Genomic DNA, 10,221 nt, shown 5'->3' with positions numbered 1-10,221 from the left:
GGGGTATTTGATATGAAAAAGAAAGGGGTTAGGGTCATAGTGGTAGTATCCCCACACCCAGTTAACGCATTGTGGTATCCATTCTTACCGCTGACACCCCCAATTAATACTTTCAAACTGTACCTCCCCAATCTAATGAAAAAAAAAAAACGGATAGGGACTCGCTGAATTACCATAAAAATGAAAAACTGAATTACTCAAAAAAAAGAAAAAAAAGAAAAAAAAAGAAAAGAAAGGGGCTCACGTTTAATGAATTGAAAAGGAGTTTTAGCTAAAGGGTTTCACCAGGTTTTCTATTGAAATGAAATGGATGTAATCATATCGTGTATTATGGTTTATTGTAGCATTTCCTTGTAGCATTTCCTTTTTATATCTGCACATGGTATTTTGAATGTTTCTGCAGCTTGCAGAACCATATGTTCAGTGTTTTGGTGCGTAGCTTTCAGCGGTTGGTTAATTTCCCAATGAGTTTTTGCGAATCATTTTGCCCCAATTTTCGAAGAGAATAAGGGAATTTGATAATCGAAATTATTTTGATTTGTGGAAGATTATGGCCATGACCTTCTAGTTCAACAAGGACAATGCTTGCGAAAGTCAACAAGCATGAGTCTACGAGGACGAAGATTAAGAATAAATGAACCTTAAGGCTATGGCTATAATCCAATTATGTTTAACACAAGGGGAGACAATACGACCGCTAGTTTGTGGATAAGTTATAAAGAAACTGGATTTTGAAAAGTTACAAGACAAAAGTTAATTTTCTACCCATGTTTCATTAAGAAAATTTTGATTGTCCATCCATGTTCTAAGCAAATTTCGATTGTCCATCCATGTTCTAAACCTCCTTTATATAAGGCCTTAACCATTTCCAGGTTAAGATAAGAAGTTTGGAGTTTGAGTGTTCTAGAAAGAGAAACCCTAACCCCTACAATAATCCAAGGTCAATTTCCTTAACCTCAAACTAACACTAGGTGAGCTTAATTAAAAAAACCCAATGTAGTCCCCAAAAACACCCCTGTGGAGAGAAAGCAACCCGCATTCTAAGGCTTACTGTGGTAAGAGAGGCAAGGTCATGCTCCCCTTCAAGGCTTATATTCCTCGAAAGACAGTAAGAGAGGCTCATATTCCCATCTTTTTAGCAATATCTTATGCCAAATCACCCTCTTGACTTCAATCCGCAGCCGGAATCGTGTAGGAGGCTTCTCCAGGTATCATACATGCCGGGCGGTCTAAAATGCCGGTACATTAGACTTGTATATTTTGTTGCTTTTTATCATGTGAATTTCTTGCTTCATCCATTCTTTTATATATAGATACATATACAGCACATACAAAAAGGGCAAGCAAAGACAACGCATCCAACTCTTGAAGGATGTGAAGCATCTTAGGACTCTTATTTCATAGTCTCAACTCTCAACAAGGACCCCTATGTTAACGTATGGATACGAATATGTATCATACTGATACAAAAAATCAGTATGATTTTTTTGTCATACTGATACAAAAATCAATATGATACATATCCATATATATCTATACGTCAACGCCCCATACCTAAATAATATGATGGAGTATTAAGACCATCTTGTGCTAGACCTCCATATCTATGCCAGAGGTATTAGAGTTGGATAAAGCATAAGCCCACCTCATCCTAAAGAGTTTTGAAGAGTTTTAAAAATATATTTCAAAGTTATTTGCGAGTCCCTGAAACTTGAAACACACTAATGTAATGAACCATAGGACACCCTGAACTGTAGTCCACACCCTAACCATTGTCCAGCCTCATAGTATTTCCTTAATATTATGTAGATATTGTAAATAACCTAAATATCCCATTTTAGAAAACTACAACCTAAAAATAGGTTGGACCTAAGCTAGAAAGGAAGAAAATAACATGTCACAGCCTCAACAAAGCATCTGATTTCAATCAGAGTACCACCATCAAACTCTACAGAGTCTCAAGTACTAATTGGAAGGGACCGGGGCTCAACAGCGTGCACCGCGATGCTACCCAATGATGAACTTTGTGCCACTAAAAGGAGTGCCTTTTGATTTTGGCTAGTCTTGTTCTGTAAAAGGACTCATTCCAGTCCTTTCGGGAGGACCTTTTTGAGGATGAAAAGCCTAACCCTAATCCTTCTCCCTCTTGAGCCCTGCAGCTCATAAGCCCTAAAAGCCTAGGTGATCAATAACCCTAGACCTTCCACAAATACAACAAACTCTTGGAGAAGGACATCCTCCTAGATCAACTAAAGCCTTAGAAGCAAATTTCTAAGCAGCACTTTCTTCTGAATTCAAAATAATTTTGGATAAGCAAAAACTCAAAGGTGAAGGAACAAAGACTCGCATCTTTCATCCGCCTGAACTCCAAGTGCCGGGCCTGAGGGCCCCACCTCTCAGGTATTGCTTTCCCTTTTTTTTATTTTTTATTTATTTATTTGTTATTATTTTTCTTCCCTAAATAAAAGAAATGAAGAAATAATTCGAAGTCATAGCTCACCCAGTGCAATCCACCCGAATGATTAGCCGTATAAACTCCTTGCATGGTAACTAACGGGATTTGGCAAAAAATTTTAGAACTGGATACAGTCAGTGAAATCAATCTCAGATCGAACCTAAATCTATAGTTCCCTTGAAAATGATGAATGGAAGCTCCTAGATAAAAATGAAGAAATTCCTAGCTGCCTACTTAAGACAGATGGTTAAACTTTGGTCAAATCTGATCATTTTATCTTTAATCCAAAGTACCACAACGCTATGCTCTAGAAATTAGGCCAATTTGAGGGTGGATAACCAAGATTCAAGAAATATAGAGCGGATGCCCAACACTCGAAAAATTAAACTTGGCTGGTCCCGAGTAACCAATAAACCAGCTGGTTCGACTTGCCTAACTGGGCAAGTTCCAGTAGATTAAAAAAGTATTAAAAAACTAAATATAAAATCCTAAAAAATTAAGAGATTTGTTTTTTTTATCATTTTGATAAAGATTGGAAAATGTTTTTGTCCATGAATACTTATTTTTACATTTTTCCCATCTTTTTTAAGAAATTTCATAAATACCCCTAGGCATATATCGATTTTTTTTTTTCCACTAATTTTCAACTTCATTTGGATATGTTTGATTTAACGGAAAATTTTATATAGAGTCGAGGCTCTAAACAATCAAATTTGAGCCTACCTAAAAAATTTCAGTAGAAGAGACTGTTTTGATGCCCAAATATCTTCAAATTGATCATCTCAACGTCAAGATGTATGGACATGAGAAAAAAATGGATTGCATTTATGGAAATAGTGTATTTTGTAACGTATTTTTGGACCATCAATTTTCAAGATTTTCAAGTTTTTATTGATATGTCGATATACACTATTTTTGAAGATTTAAACTTTAAAAATAAATATGAATATATATTTTAAGGCTATCAGAAAGATTTCCAATATTGAAACCTCATTTCTCGACAATATTTGAAGGTAGGCTCTAACTAGGCTCTTTACAAACTGCACCCTTTATTTAATCATCCTTTAAATATACTTTTCATATTTTTTTTAAATTTTCACCTTCCTTGTAGCTCGGGACGAATTTGAAACCACAAGAAAACAAGATGAATCCCATAGAAAGACTTATTACCTAATTCACTAGTTCATCCTACAGCACCCAAACTGACCATGCTAAGCTGAAGGGCCAATTCTGATGAGGCAAGGTATTGGGGAGGTTAGTTTTGCGGGTACTGAGATGGTCATTTTCAAAATCAAATCATCAGAGAGGAGAATCAGGAGATCCATAAAGGTCTCTAGATCCAGTGGTACTTAAACACGACTCAAAGAACACAAAAATCAGCAAAAATACTAACCTGAAAATTTACCTAGGATCACCTCTTATTATCGCCCCTTTTGTTTGTGCAAGTTATGTGACCCTAACATATTATGGATAAAGTAATAAAATCCACATAAAAAGAACAAGCAAAATCTTCATTAAATTGCAGGTGTTAGATATGGGCATTTATAAGAATTTAAGTTCGAATCCTTCCAGGCAAAGTAAAACCACTAGGCATTTATAAGAGGAGTGTGTCATTGCCTTTCCCACTACAACGAACCCTAGAGAGTGTCTTTCTGCGATGGGGCTCAAGGAATTATTTTGGTGTTTCCTAACTTGATTCACCTAGGTTTAGGGTTTGATTGGGAGATCTAACTTTGTGGTTAGGGTTTTTCTCTCCATGCGTAAATGATCTTCAACCCCTTAAAAAATGACTTAGGATTGGGCTTTATATAATGCAGGTTTGTGACGTGGGCATAAAATCAACTATCTATATAATACATAGGTGGAAAATCAACTTTATTTCCCATTAGTTTCCAAAAAGGCAATTTAATTGGGGTCATATTGACCAAAATATCAACTTTTACCTTTTTGATGTTTTGGGATTGCATATACATGTCATCCCACCACTTATTTATCCATTTTCTCTCCGTTTTGCGGCCATTTTCTATCAAAAAATGTTAGAGCACCACCCAAGGAACATCTTTTAACAAATTTCATCAAAATAGTCTAAGATTTGAAGGAGTTATATGGGTTTTTTATTCGGTAAAAAACATGATTTTAGCCCCATCTGCAAAGCCATGTCTCCACACACATTTCTTGCTCTTTTATTAGAGTTTGCTTATTCTGGTTCTGCATAATCATAGATAATGACTCTATAAGTATTTTTCCTCAAGTTTCACCCAAAAACTCTAAATATTGAAGGATTTATGGGTGTTTTATTCGGTAAAAAACATGATTTTAGCCCCATCATAAAACTTAATAGTGACTGGGCCTCAAAATCACAATTAAAGCAACAAAAACATGATTTTAGTCCCCATCATAAAACTTGACAGTAATTGGGCATCAAAATCACAATTAAAATTCAAGGGGATCATGGCATATCTTATATGGTTGGAAAGATAATTGAGTCTAAAATCCATAGAATTAAGTTCCATTGTAAAAATTCCCTCTCAATAAAGAGAAATGGCAGGAAAAGTGACCATAAGTCATTTGCCTATAAACTGGAATAAATCACAAACAACCCAACTTCTCTCTAGTTTTGACGATGATCCAATGTAGAAATCTACAAGATGTATACCTTGTCTTAAGGCTCTCGCAACAAGGAACAACATATCCAAAGCCGAGCTCATTTCTCCGCCCCTATAAAATCGTTAATGAATAGTAACCCGATTTTTGCATTTTGAATAGTATGATGTACCCTCCAAATTTCAGTAAATAGGTCGGATCGATCCCAAAATTTTGAAGTTTAGGATTTTCAATGATTATCATTGTCCATCAGGTATCTATTGGCATGTGCTCCTTTGTAATTGTCCACTTTTCCATGCTACCCATTTTGCTATCAATATCATTGCTTCTATATCTTGACCATATGATATCATAACAGCCTGATTTTTGGGGGATGTCTTTCGAGTACATTAGATTACATGCCCAATTTGGTGCCCATTCGCACTTGCTTTTAACCATGACTTTTATTAGCCGTCCGATCATAGGCTCTAGCTCCCGATGCTCGTGTCATTTTTTTTTTTTCGTGGAGTCCTCTGTCAACCGAAATGAGTATATATATTATTTTTATTTTATTTTATTTTTTTTGAGTCCCAGAAATAGTGCATCTTGCAATACTTTATTTATCTAGACCGTCAATTTTCAAGATTTTCATATGTTTGCTAATCTACTTGATTTTAACCATTTTTTGAGTTTAAATTTTTATAATTACATATGAAAATAGATTTTGAGATGATCCTAAGAATTTTTTTACCAAAATTACATGTTATGATAAAATTTGGAGTCATTGGGTTGTTTAAGGTGACAACCTTATAGAAACCACACCTTCTATCTTTTGTACATGGAGGTAACAATTATGAGCGCGTAATGGCTGCATAAAGCATTATGTGCTTGCTAGGTGCGTCTTTTTTCTCTTGTATACCACTTAGCATGTGATGCCTTATGCAGCCACATCCATAAAAATGCTCCCTAGCAAGCAGTTACAATCCAAAAGTAATTCGACAATTTTGGATTTTAGTTTTTAAGGAAAAAAATTATATAAAGGTAAGGCCCTAAACTATCAAATTAAGGAGCACCTAAAAAGTTCACTAGAAGAGGTTTGTTTTGATGTTGAAAAACCCTCAAATTGATCATCTCGATCTCAAGATATATGTACATAAGAAAAATAGAGTTCAAGTATTGAAAATAGTGCATCTTGTAAACCATCAATTTTCAAGATTTTTAAATGTTCAAAGACCTGCTCGATCTATACTACCTTTTCATATTTAAATTTTATAATTAGAGATGAAAAATTTGCAAGCCCTCATAAAGATTTATTATACTAAAATTATATATTTTGTCACTATTTGAAAGCACGCCTTACTTTGATTATTTAGGGCCTCAGCCTTATATCGATAGTTGGATGCTCATTAAAAAGCACAACTACTAAAATATGCTCTCATGTATATTTCCTCGTTTTCCTTAGTAGGTGAGATGATTCAAATTCTCGACACTATGTCTGGAAAACACAATAGGAAATATAACGTCAAGGGTTAAAATCTTTTACAAAAATTTTAAAGTCGTCGAAACGTCCCAACTAATACTAAGGTTTTTGTTTTCTAATTCTCGTTCCATTCAAGTCCCTCGTCAAAAGTTATCTTTATAAATATCCAAATTGTCTTATTCAGCATTGTAGCCTTTATTTTTTGGAAAAATTTCTTATAGAACTCTAATTCCTCATATTATTTCGTATAGAACCTATTTCCGTTTTTTTTCAAGCGGTATAAGTAAATCCCTAAAGATTTCACGGTACCCCTTCATCTCTTATCTCCCTCATTTATTGACTTTTGACCATAAAAACTAGCCCCAATAAATCTTTTTATATCATTTCATCGCAAAAACTTTTTTAACCCTCTTATTTTTTTTTTCCACCCATTAAAAATGTTTTTGAGTTAAAATGGTATAAAAATATTTGTCAGAGCCAATTTTTATGATCAAAAGTCAATAAAAGAGGGAGATAAAAGATAAAAGGGTATGGTGAAATCTTTAGAGGTTTTTTTATGCCGCTTGAAAGAAAAATGGAAGGAGGGTCATCCATGAAATGATACGAAGAATTAGAGTTCTATATGAAATTTTCCCTCCTTTTTTTTTTTTTCTTTTTTCACATGTTAACAATGACAATGGAGGGTGACCGATATGTTGAGGTATCCATGTTGACATATATGGCTATGAGGCCTTACATGTCTTAGCCTATATTTGTAGGAATTCCATATATCCAATAGTCATGTCCATATGAACGTAACGCTTCGTCCAACAGTCATATCCATATGAATGTAACCCTTCAGAAACCCTTTAAAGTTTAGGGAACTTTTTCATTTCTCAGAAACCCGTTGGAGCAATATAATGGTTACCCTTTCTTCTCCCTATAAAATGGGAAGCCTGAGAGATGATGTGTATAATAAAGAAAAGGCTTACATCTCTCTAAAAGGCAAAGGGATAAAAATCCGAGCTATGTGATCACCAGCCTCATGGCACCCCTTCTCTGATCTAGGGTTTGATCTTATACACGTTTCATCAAAATTTACTAACAATGGTATCAAAGCGACTAGGTTCCATCTTCCCCATTTTACTCTGAATTTTTTAACGATGGAGTTTATGTGATTTAGTTGTTACGATCTATGCCCAAATATTGTGTATTAATCGTGCTTCAAAATATCACATGTTGCTTTCTTATCTTGGTTCACAGTGTTATCTTGATTCACAATGTTAATTAATTAAAAGATAAGTATACGTGCACTTCTTTTGTATTGATCAATTTTAAATCAACTCTATCCCATTTTTTTTATGGGTTTTGGTTTAGTGTTTGAATTGTAAGGGTGATTATGTTGTTTACTTTATCTAATAAGATTTAATTTGCTATAAAATAGGACTCATATTTAACTCAAGATAATCATTTGATTTTCTATCTCAACTGTGCAGGTGACCCATCGTTGCTCATTCCTACTTTGATTAGATCTTCTATATCTAATAGGATTTAATTTACTACAAAATAGGACTTATATTTGGCATCAAGATAATTACAAAAATTATTTTACACTTGAGTTGTTTTATTTTTTTCAGGTTAAAAGCCTTTATTCTCTCGCTGACAGATTAGGGCTTTTAGAGATAAATTAAGGGTTTCGCCTTAACGATTAGGTTTGTACTGATAATCGTAGAGTCAACATATCATGCTGAAATTGATAAAAGAAGTTGAAGCAGAGGATGTCTTTCTAGCAGTATCTAAGAGGCATGTTGTAGCAATGGATAATTTGTATGGCGGGGTTGTGATTTATTAAAGATTTTTCTTTTTTGTTGGATTTATCTTTCGAGAACATACATTATACATAATTACATGTCCAACAAAAGTTGACTGCTTTTGGGGTTTGGTTCGAGCGTTAGGAATTATATAATAATTTAAAATTCAAGGAAGTCGAGAAAGAATTCAATATTTAATTGTTTGTGTAAAAATCAGTTTATGCCGAAAGTATAATTTGTGAAGGCATCTGAAATTTGCCGCCACTTGCGGAGACATGTGCCCCTTGGCTTGAGAGAGAAGAATCCGCCCGGCTTTTATATATATATATATATATATATATATATATATATATATATATGCCGGGACCAAAAGATTGATCAAGATGATCTAGAGTTATCATTGACAAATGGGAGTTGCCTTTTAGCAATTTAAGAGGATGATGCTCTGGGGATACATCACAATGAATTGATGTTAAAAAAATAAAATTTAAAAAGAATAAATAAAATAAATAAATAAATTTGCATAGCCGAAATTTTGGCGAAAAGTCTGTGGCAAAAAGGGACCTAAGGATCTCATCTCTCACAAGAAGAGTTCGATAAATCTCGGATGAAGGGAATGGGCTATAAAGGAAGAAGCCCATCTTCAGCCGATTGAGTCTTCGCCTCAAGAAATTGGGCTACACCATCAAATGGTAGTGGTGAATCCAGACAAAAATCATCTTCAAGATCAAGAACCTCCATTACTTTATCAGCAAAAAAAATAAAAATAAATAAATTAATTTTATTTGCATAAACATAAGCTTGCCACAGCGATTGGTCAAATCAGTTACTATGATGGGGCGATAGAGGAAGCATATAGTTGAACAAAGGCCATAAATGCTGTTTGCAGAACCCATGATAGAACTTGCTCAAAAGTTCAGGAGAGTGAAAAGGTAAAACGGTAGTGTTGGGGGTCGATGATTAATCTTCAACAATGGAAATGAAACAATTCAGGAATCATCATCATTCATCAATCATAGGACTGAAAAAGAAAGTTTTCCATGGGAAAACAGCAAAAGGCCACAAAACTTGCTGACCCATGATCATGGGTATCATTAATATGCAACACTATATTATAGTATAATGCACTGCAGAACCATGGGCAATGGGATTATAGTACTATTCTCAAAAGAATGGGAACTTGTCATGCAGTCTTATCAGATCGCTTTGGAGCTATTTGTTTTGGCCGTTTTGCTGATTTAAGGAAGTCTTCAGTTATTTTTAAAACTGAAATAATTCAAAAAATGTTCAAATACAATCTTTTCAAATTTAATGATATTGCTGATATTCAAATAATACCGATTTTCTTGGAAATGTTATCCCTAACGGAAAAAAGATTGTTGAGATCTGGCAGACTGCCACATGGCCATCTTATCAGCCATCAGCTAAGACAGTGATCCTCTGTGGAGATAGATCCAGCAAGTGGCAATATATCATCTTCTACATTGTTGTGCGTGTCTCCATTGTGTTAATGGAAACAGATGTACAACTTATAGCACAGATCTTGTTCAAGATAATTGAAGATCCTGTATAGGGTACAATCCCTTACGAGATGGCCCTACCAAAAAATAGGTGTATGCAACTGGTATTCTTTATATGGTTTAAAATAACATTGAAGACATAGGTACTTAACATTTCATGATGCCATTCTATAAATAGGATATGAAGTAAATAAATTGGACCATTGTGTGTATGTCTTGAAGAGTGAGAGTAAATTCACAATACTCTCAAATATATAAATGATATCCTAATAGCTGGAAATGACTTAGAAATGATTGATAAGACTAGTTGAGATTAAGGATACGGGAGAAGCATCTTTTGTCTTAGGCATAAAAATAACTAGAGATAGAAAATAAAAATGTTGTGCTTAAGCC

General features: G+C 34.3%; 1 long non-coding RNA gene across 1 annotated transcript; it reads left to right on the top strand.

Annotated features, from left to right (window-relative positions):
* The first annotated feature begins 1,880 nt into the window (after positions 1-1,880).
* Positions 1,881-8,370, top strand: LOC148783361 (uncharacterized). The gene is made up of 2 exons (XR_016049661.1): positions 1,881-2,400; positions 7,994-8,370. It is a non-coding gene; the product is annotated as an uncharacterized LOC148783361 (long non-coding RNA).
* Positions 8,371-10,221: the final 1,851 nt, after the last annotated feature.

This window comes from Amborella trichopoda, chromosome 2 (assembly GCF_054954075.1).
Source record: "Amborella trichopoda isolate Santa Cruz 75 chromosome 2, AtrichopodaSantaCruz75HAP2 v2.0, whole genome shotgun sequence".
In the NCBI taxonomy this organism is placed as follows: Eukaryota; Viridiplantae; Streptophyta; class Magnoliopsida; order Amborellales; family Amborellaceae; genus Amborella; species Amborella trichopoda.
This window is presented reverse-complemented; position numbering and strand designations above follow the sequence as displayed.